This window comes from Dunckerocampus dactyliophorus, chromosome 13 (genome assembly GCF_027744805.1).
Source record: "Dunckerocampus dactyliophorus isolate RoL2022-P2 chromosome 13, RoL_Ddac_1.1, whole genome shotgun sequence".
NCBI classification, from domain to species: Eukaryota; Metazoa; Chordata; class Actinopteri; order Syngnathiformes; family Syngnathidae; genus Dunckerocampus; species Dunckerocampus dactyliophorus.
In genome coordinates, this window is record NC_072831.1 from 22,389,641 (window position 1) to 22,397,245 (window position 7,605).

Genomic DNA, 7,605 nt, shown 5'->3' on the forward strand with positions numbered 1-7,605 from the left:
AACATCCTGGACCTGTGGACAGTTTGGAGTCTCCAGTTAACCTAATCAAACACGCATGTTTTGGGGCTGTGGGAGGAGTACCCATGTATTAGTGAACCCATGCAGGTGCGGGGAGAATATGCACATGAATGAATGAATGGTGGTTCCATCACAGAACAACCTGCACAGAATCCTGGCAATTGGTTCTTACAGTGTGTTGAAGAGAATGTAGCAGTCATACCCTGATTCTACAGATCTTTGCATTCTTCAGCCCCTGTGTAACTCATTTTACATGTGCAGATGCAATCACCACTACAATGTTCTGTCTTCAGAAGAAGACTTTCACCAAACAAAGATCTTATCATTTCTCACTTTCTGACTCGCTCAGTCACCTCTGGGTATTGATCTATTTACCTGCACTTTCTCACTCCCTCTTTCTTTATTTGCCTTTTTCATTGCATCCATTCGCGCGCACACACACACACACAAACATGCACACAGACACACACAGGAATCCCATTTTTCATAAAAGATTTCATCATACAAAGATTAAGGCCCGATCTATTTAATTTGCAACAACATGTCTGCCAGGCTTAACCAACTCCAGCATCCAGGTTCTAATGAGCGGCAGCTCTGCATGCGGCTCCTGCTGTTTCTGTTTGTGACTAAAGTTAAACATGAAATGAAGCTAACTTAGATGGATAACGCAAAGTGGCGTCATTTTCACACTGACAAAACGCACTGCGATTATCCATCAACACACAATTACTGTATATGTTGGGATAATATTTCAGCATGGAAATGCATTTCCAGTAAGTGAAGCAGAACAATTGCATGAGAGCACTTATTGTTTATTCCCATTTAATGGGTATATATTTCCTATCGTACAATACAACAAGCCTCTTGGCTACACTTTAAAGATAATTGTGTTGATCGCCAACTGTGGCAAAAACAGCAAAACGTAGTGAGCCCATTTAAAATAAGGCTATACAAGTGGATCATCCTTTACACCTGACCAAAGACAAGCAAAATCAAATTTAACCTTAAACCTAAAACCTGAAAAAAGTGTTAGAGAAAATGGAGGGATAGCTGGATGGAAAGTAAGCAGTATTAAACAGGTAGCAGTTTAATACATGAAACAATACTAGTAGCTCAACAGTTGTTAATTATGTTAACAGATATTCCATACGTTACAATCCCCACGCTTCACTGTGGTGAAAACCTGTACTGTGTGCGCTTGTCTGTATGACAGAGTATAGTAGTCCATCCCCACATCACAGTTTTTCAAAATTATATTAATTATTACAGTCGTCCCTCACAATATTGCATCTTATCCTAATTAGGGTCGCGGAGGTATGCTGAAGCCTATCCCAGCTGACTTCGGGCGAGAGGCAGGGTACACCCTGGACTGGTCGCAGGGCCATTCATGCTCACATTCATACCTATGGACAATTTAGAGTCGCCAATTAACCTAACATGGGATTTACATTATTCCTTGGAGGAAACCCAGGCAGGTATGGGGAGAACATGCAAACTATACCCAATGCGGAGATTCGAACCCAGGTCTTCCCGATCTCCTGACAGTGTGGCCAACATGCTAACCACTCATCCACTGTGCGGCCCGCAATATTGCATTTTTCAGAAATTAATTAATGATAACTAATTAATGATCGCTGTTTCGTGGTAGACTATGGTCTATTATTAGTCCTAACATATTGAAATACAAGTGATATGTAGTATTCTGGCCACTAAGCAGCATTAATGACACAAAACATTGATGAGACATTACCTTACATTACATTACCTGAAAACTGTCATGAAGTCTACCATGGCATGTCCGACATGATAGAGTGAAAAAAAGTTCAACTCCCATTTCGTTTGGAAGTGTAAGTTTTTGTCTTCTTAAGCTTCAAAGAAATAAATTTGAGGCTAACTGGTTAGCTCGCTAGTTTGTTAGCTCGCTAGCTAGCAGTCCTCTCAAGTCTCTGCGGCATAAGACTTATGCAATGTGATGTAAATAATGAATAATAGGAGTGTAGCGGTGACTATAGGCATGTTATTTCAAGTCTACGGGGCTCTAATAATGTTTAAAAAACATTTAGAATGTCAAACAGGTTATCCTTGCTCTAACTGTGAAAATATTCCATTTATAAACATTGAATCTTATATCGTGGAAATTCATTTATCACGGTCAGGTTTGGAACCAATTAACCGCTATAAACGCGGGACAACTCTAAATCATGCTGTTTGGTGGTTGAATACGGCCTATTATTAGTAAAAAAAAATGCATATTTAGGGAAATCTTACGTATTTTTAGCCTTATTTGATGTCTATAGGGCTCTAATAATGTTAAAACTGTATATAGAAGGTCATAAATAGGTTTTCGATGCTCTATGAAAATATTCCATTAAATAATAATACATAAGGATCACTGTGAATTCCCACAAAAAATGAGGCTTTATCGATAGTTGTATGCATTATTTTTATACATCGGATACTGGTTTATCATGTTTGTTAAACTTCCCCGTTCAATTTGATGGTTATTTTACAATAATCCCTTTTTTAGCGCTCCAGAAGGTCTGACCCTAACCGAAATGGACGCTAACCCAATCAAATTTTCCTATAAGAAATAATGTAAATCAGATTATTCTGTTCCAGAAAGCCAAAAATGTTAACACCGAACACATTTTTATAGTTATACATTCTACAATTTTAGTTTGAAATGCAGAAAACAACATTAAATGCATATAAATACATACAAATGATGAATGAAAGGGATAAATGAACATTTAAGGTTACTTTTACCATGACGTGATTCTTGATGTGACTGTCAGCAAAGGCACTATGTGTCAGCGAGATCAACCACCATCAGGTTCCTGTTTTGACATGAGTTGTTTCTTGAATTCAATTGTGTTTATTACCTCAGTACTGTAAACCAAAATGGAGTCAAAGAAAGTTGCAAGTGCCACCATTTTGACAAAGAAGGTGAGAAACACTGTTGAATTCATGAAACAACTCATGAAAGAAACAGAAAGATGGTGTCCGTGTGGTGTCTTGCTGCCACATTGTATCTTTGGGAATAGTAGTCTTCGATGAAGGTAAAAGCAACCGTACATTTTTATTTGTAATTTATTTGCTTTTTAAATTGTTTTACGTATGTAAAACTCTAATTATAAAACTATAAAAATGTGTTTGTGTGAACATTTTTGAGTCAATCGCTGATGACATCATAAACGGGTGACCTAACTTCCAGTTCCGGGTGCCATTTTGTTCCCGAGCGAATAGGATGCTAACAAGGAAGGACGTTTTCTAATAAAAAAAATATCAACTGCTCAAAAATATAAAGAGAACACTTAAACAACACAATTTAACTCCAAGTCAATCACACTTCTGTGAAATCAAACTGTCCACTTAGGAAGCAACACAATCAATTTGACATGCTGTTGTGCAAATGGAAAAGGCAGCAAGACACCCCTCAATAAATAAATGGTCTTTTACTTGTACAGCGCTTTTCCACCTCCAAGGGGCTCAAAGCGCTTTGATACGGCTAGCACATTTACCGACTGATGACGCAGCATCAGGAGAAACTGGGGGTTTACAGTAGTATCTTGCCCAAAGACACATCAACAGCTTTCATGTCTCTTCCTTGACAAAACCTTCACGTTGAGAGATGACCAATCTACCACCTGAAGCGTGCTGCCCACAAATAAAAATAATATATAAAATAATAAAGACATTTTTGTGTGATTTTGTTTTCAGCACATGCAACTATGTAAAGAACAAAGCATTTAATATGAATATTTCATTCATTCAGGTCTAGGATGTGTCATTTTGAGCAGTATATTAAGAATACAGTTGAACTCACACACTGCATTAATAACATGACGAGACACGCACCATGTTGCACGCTAACCGGAGAATGCACGCAAGCCACTGGGTTTCACTGTATATCGTTATTCTCACCCGCATTCAAAAATTCGCATTCCACAGCGAGTAAAGTGATAAATTGATTCCCAGACATGGCAGAATGAGTGAAGTGACACCACATTCCTCCAGAGCTTTGCCTTCAATTCCATTTCCAGCATGGGAACACAATATAGCTTTTTGAGTGTGTGTGAGCTCCCGAGACTCCATCACACATAACGTGGTCATCAAAATATATCCATGTGTGTGTGCGCGTGTGCGTTATATACACTGCTCAGCTCGCTACCTCTGGATTGCACTGAGGTTTCATCACTTGTGGCTCATGTTTGATAGGCACTTCCTCTTATTAGCAAACCTGCCGGGGATGAACAAGTACTTAAAACCAGAACCTGCTTTAACAGAGCCAGCTTAACTCAACTGGATATCCCCTTTTTTGTAGAACTCGCCAGAAAAAAGCCCAACATTAATAACATTTGAGGTGTTCATCTACCTTGTTAAACTTCCACACGTGCAGCCCAAGGGGATGTGGGGGGTGGATGGTGTAGACGAGGTGTTTTTCAGTGTCCTCCACCACCTCCACACTTTGAGTTTGTGTGACAGCAGACAGAATGTCTCCCTGGGCTCGCCTCTGCTTTCTTGCGATGGCACTGACAGAAAAAGAAAGCACGGGAGAGAAAACAGTTTAAGCATGGTTTGTCATATTCCATTTCTTTGGCTTCAAAAAGTCTTTAGTAAGTGTACACACTACAAAATCTGCAGCATGCTTTGGGCACGCTTGACAGTTGACACCTAAAGTCTACTTTGTTTGACTAGTGTGAGGGCTCTCATTCATACTCAATCTCAGTGCATTTCCGTAGTGCCAACACGCTTAGAAGAGATGGGCCTGGGTGCGGGACGTTTGTTCATGCACGGGTACACACACGGAAATGAGTCATATTAATACGACCGCTCATTCCCCAAGTTATTAATGATACCCACCACCATCATGCATAATAGAAATAAATGCAAAGACTAGAAATAATACACAAAATCAAAGTCCACTGTATCCTTGCTCACACACAAGCTTAGGCAGGTGCTGTACGTGTCATATGCACTCCTGATCAAAAATTTAAGACCAGTTCAAACTTTGAAAGAATTTACCATTTGCACTGTTGGATCGTAAGGGGTTTGTAAGTAGAGCTTCAAAATGCAAAAAGACGACAGGGGAGTGAGACTAAAACACCGGTACAGAAAACGGAGTACCGGTGAAAACACACCCACGCACGCACGGGGAGAACATGGAAACACCACACAGAGATGCCCAAACGCAGATTCGAACCCAGATCTTCCCGATTTCCTGACTGTGTGGCCAAAATGCTAACCACTAGTCCACCGTGCGGCCGCTATCCGGACCATCAAGGTAAAAAAAAAAAAAGTGTTCTCATCAGAAAATAAAGCTTTCTTCCACCTTTCAATGTCCCATGTTCGGTGGTCTCGTGCAAATTCCAAACGGGAATTTTTTTTTGCCATTGCCATCAAGAGATCATGACAGTGTGAATACCTGACAGAAAATCACATGACCAAGATTTGGGCTTTTAAAAGCTTAAACTTTTCTTCAGCTGATGAAAAGCCTATTTCGGTTTAATGATTGCTTGCAATAAATTGCTTACTCAAAATTGTTTGCGTCTCACTCCCATTTCTTTTTTTTACCTTATCAAGCTCTACTCAGAACCTTGTTAAGATCCAACAGTGCAAAATGTAAATGCTTGCAATGTTTCAACTGGTCTTAAAATTTGAATCATGAGTGTAATTCCAGTGATTGCCCTTCCTACCTGCTTTGAATGCAAACCGTCACCTCGCACAATAAAAATAGAATTTTTTTATGCCGCGGCGTGCGATTTTTCATGTGTACCTAATGCTGTGTCTCTGAGGGAACGACATACAGTACGTCATGTAGAATGTTGACATGCATGACCACCCACTGACAGAGGATGGAATACTAGTAGAGTTGCAGCAGGGTGAACTTTATATTGTCATATCTCTCATGCAGTACGTGTGTCACCCTTTGCTTGATGTGATAGCAATACTCCAATGAAAGTACCACCATCTACATAACATACAGTAAGGGTCTGGGTGAAATTAACTTGTGTGAAGCTCCGTCATGGTTAGCGATGAGAATAGGAAAAATCCATACACTAGCCACACACACACATACATAGAAGTCCACATATCCATCCAGTTTACCTTCAATGGTAGTAGCACTGGTGAAAAATATCATAATATGACTGGAAGCAAGGGGGAAGCCAAGATGATTTATTTGATGTCAATTCATTTCATTCCCCTCCGCTTCTCGGACGGGATGCCCTTAATTACGAATAGTCTATTGAAGAGCAAATGAGCCTGACAGTGCTCTATCTTGCTGTCACAGGACGAGTGGGGCGGAGGGGTGAGAAAGGAGTGTGTGTTTATGTGCGTCGGCGCACTCACAGGTAAAGTCTGTTGTGCGCTAATCTGCCTGTGGAAGAGAGAGCGGGCGTCGGCCATTAGTCTCATCCATTCCCATTAATGCTCACGGATTACTTATTATTCCCTGATTAATAAACACTATAGGCGAGCAGCCTCAATAAGGACAGCTTCATTAATGATTACAATGAAAGCTATTAATATGGCATTCCCAGCCAGGAGCTTGACCTACATTATTATGACGTTTTGTCATGTGTGCAGGAGATTAATACATAAAAGTGCATTAGTCACTGACAACAGCATCTACTCTCAAGCTAATCATTTCATAAACAATGCGCATTAGCTTGGTATTTGGACGTGCCTGAGCAAAAAAAAAAAAACAAACCGACTAATCCAGTTAGCACACCGAGTGAAAGCATATTGATTTTCAGAAAAAAAACAGCCAATCAATTTGCGAGGGGTAATGAAATTCCTTTACTTTGTGCTCCAAAACACCGCAAATGAGTGTTTGTGCTAGGCGAACGCTGAGAGCATAATTTCACGTTAGGCACGCCTCTCAATCCCCACGGTGATAGGGAGCAGAGATCTTAAACATAAATGTGATGACTGTGATGAAACGTTCTCGGGTAAAGGGTCTAAAGCAGAGGTAAGAAATAATTGTTGATGTACAGTTTAACCTTTAAAGTTGTATTCAGAATTTCACCAGAGTTTTCGTGCAACATCATCTCTCTTAAATCGCTCTTGCCTTTAGGATCACTAGTTCAGCAAGAATAAAATGACTACTTCCGTTTTGCGTTTCCTTTGGCTTTCTTTGACACTCGGCCCGGCAATGAGATATGTTATATTTAATACATTTAAAGTATGCCTCCATGTTACGTTACAAAATACTATCTATAACCAAAGACAAACTCAGATAGGCTTCTCAGTGGTTACGTAAAATGTTTTATGATACCTAAAAAGAACCTCAAATAACTTTAAAATCTGTGGAATGTAATTACGATAGAGATCATGTCTCTTCCCTGACATAAAAATGAAAACCAGCACATTTTAATCACTTTCTAAAAAGAATTGAAAAACAGAATGTTTGGTCATCCTACCTAAAGGAGCGGCCTCCACAAAGGGTGTTTGAAGACTGAGAAGACTGTCACTAAAACAAGTTAAACATAGAGCGTTTTATTTTTATGTTTGCCCACATGAATAGCGGTTCACTTCTTTTTACGCTTGTGTGACAGTTAAGGAAGTTGCAAGGGGTTCCATGAA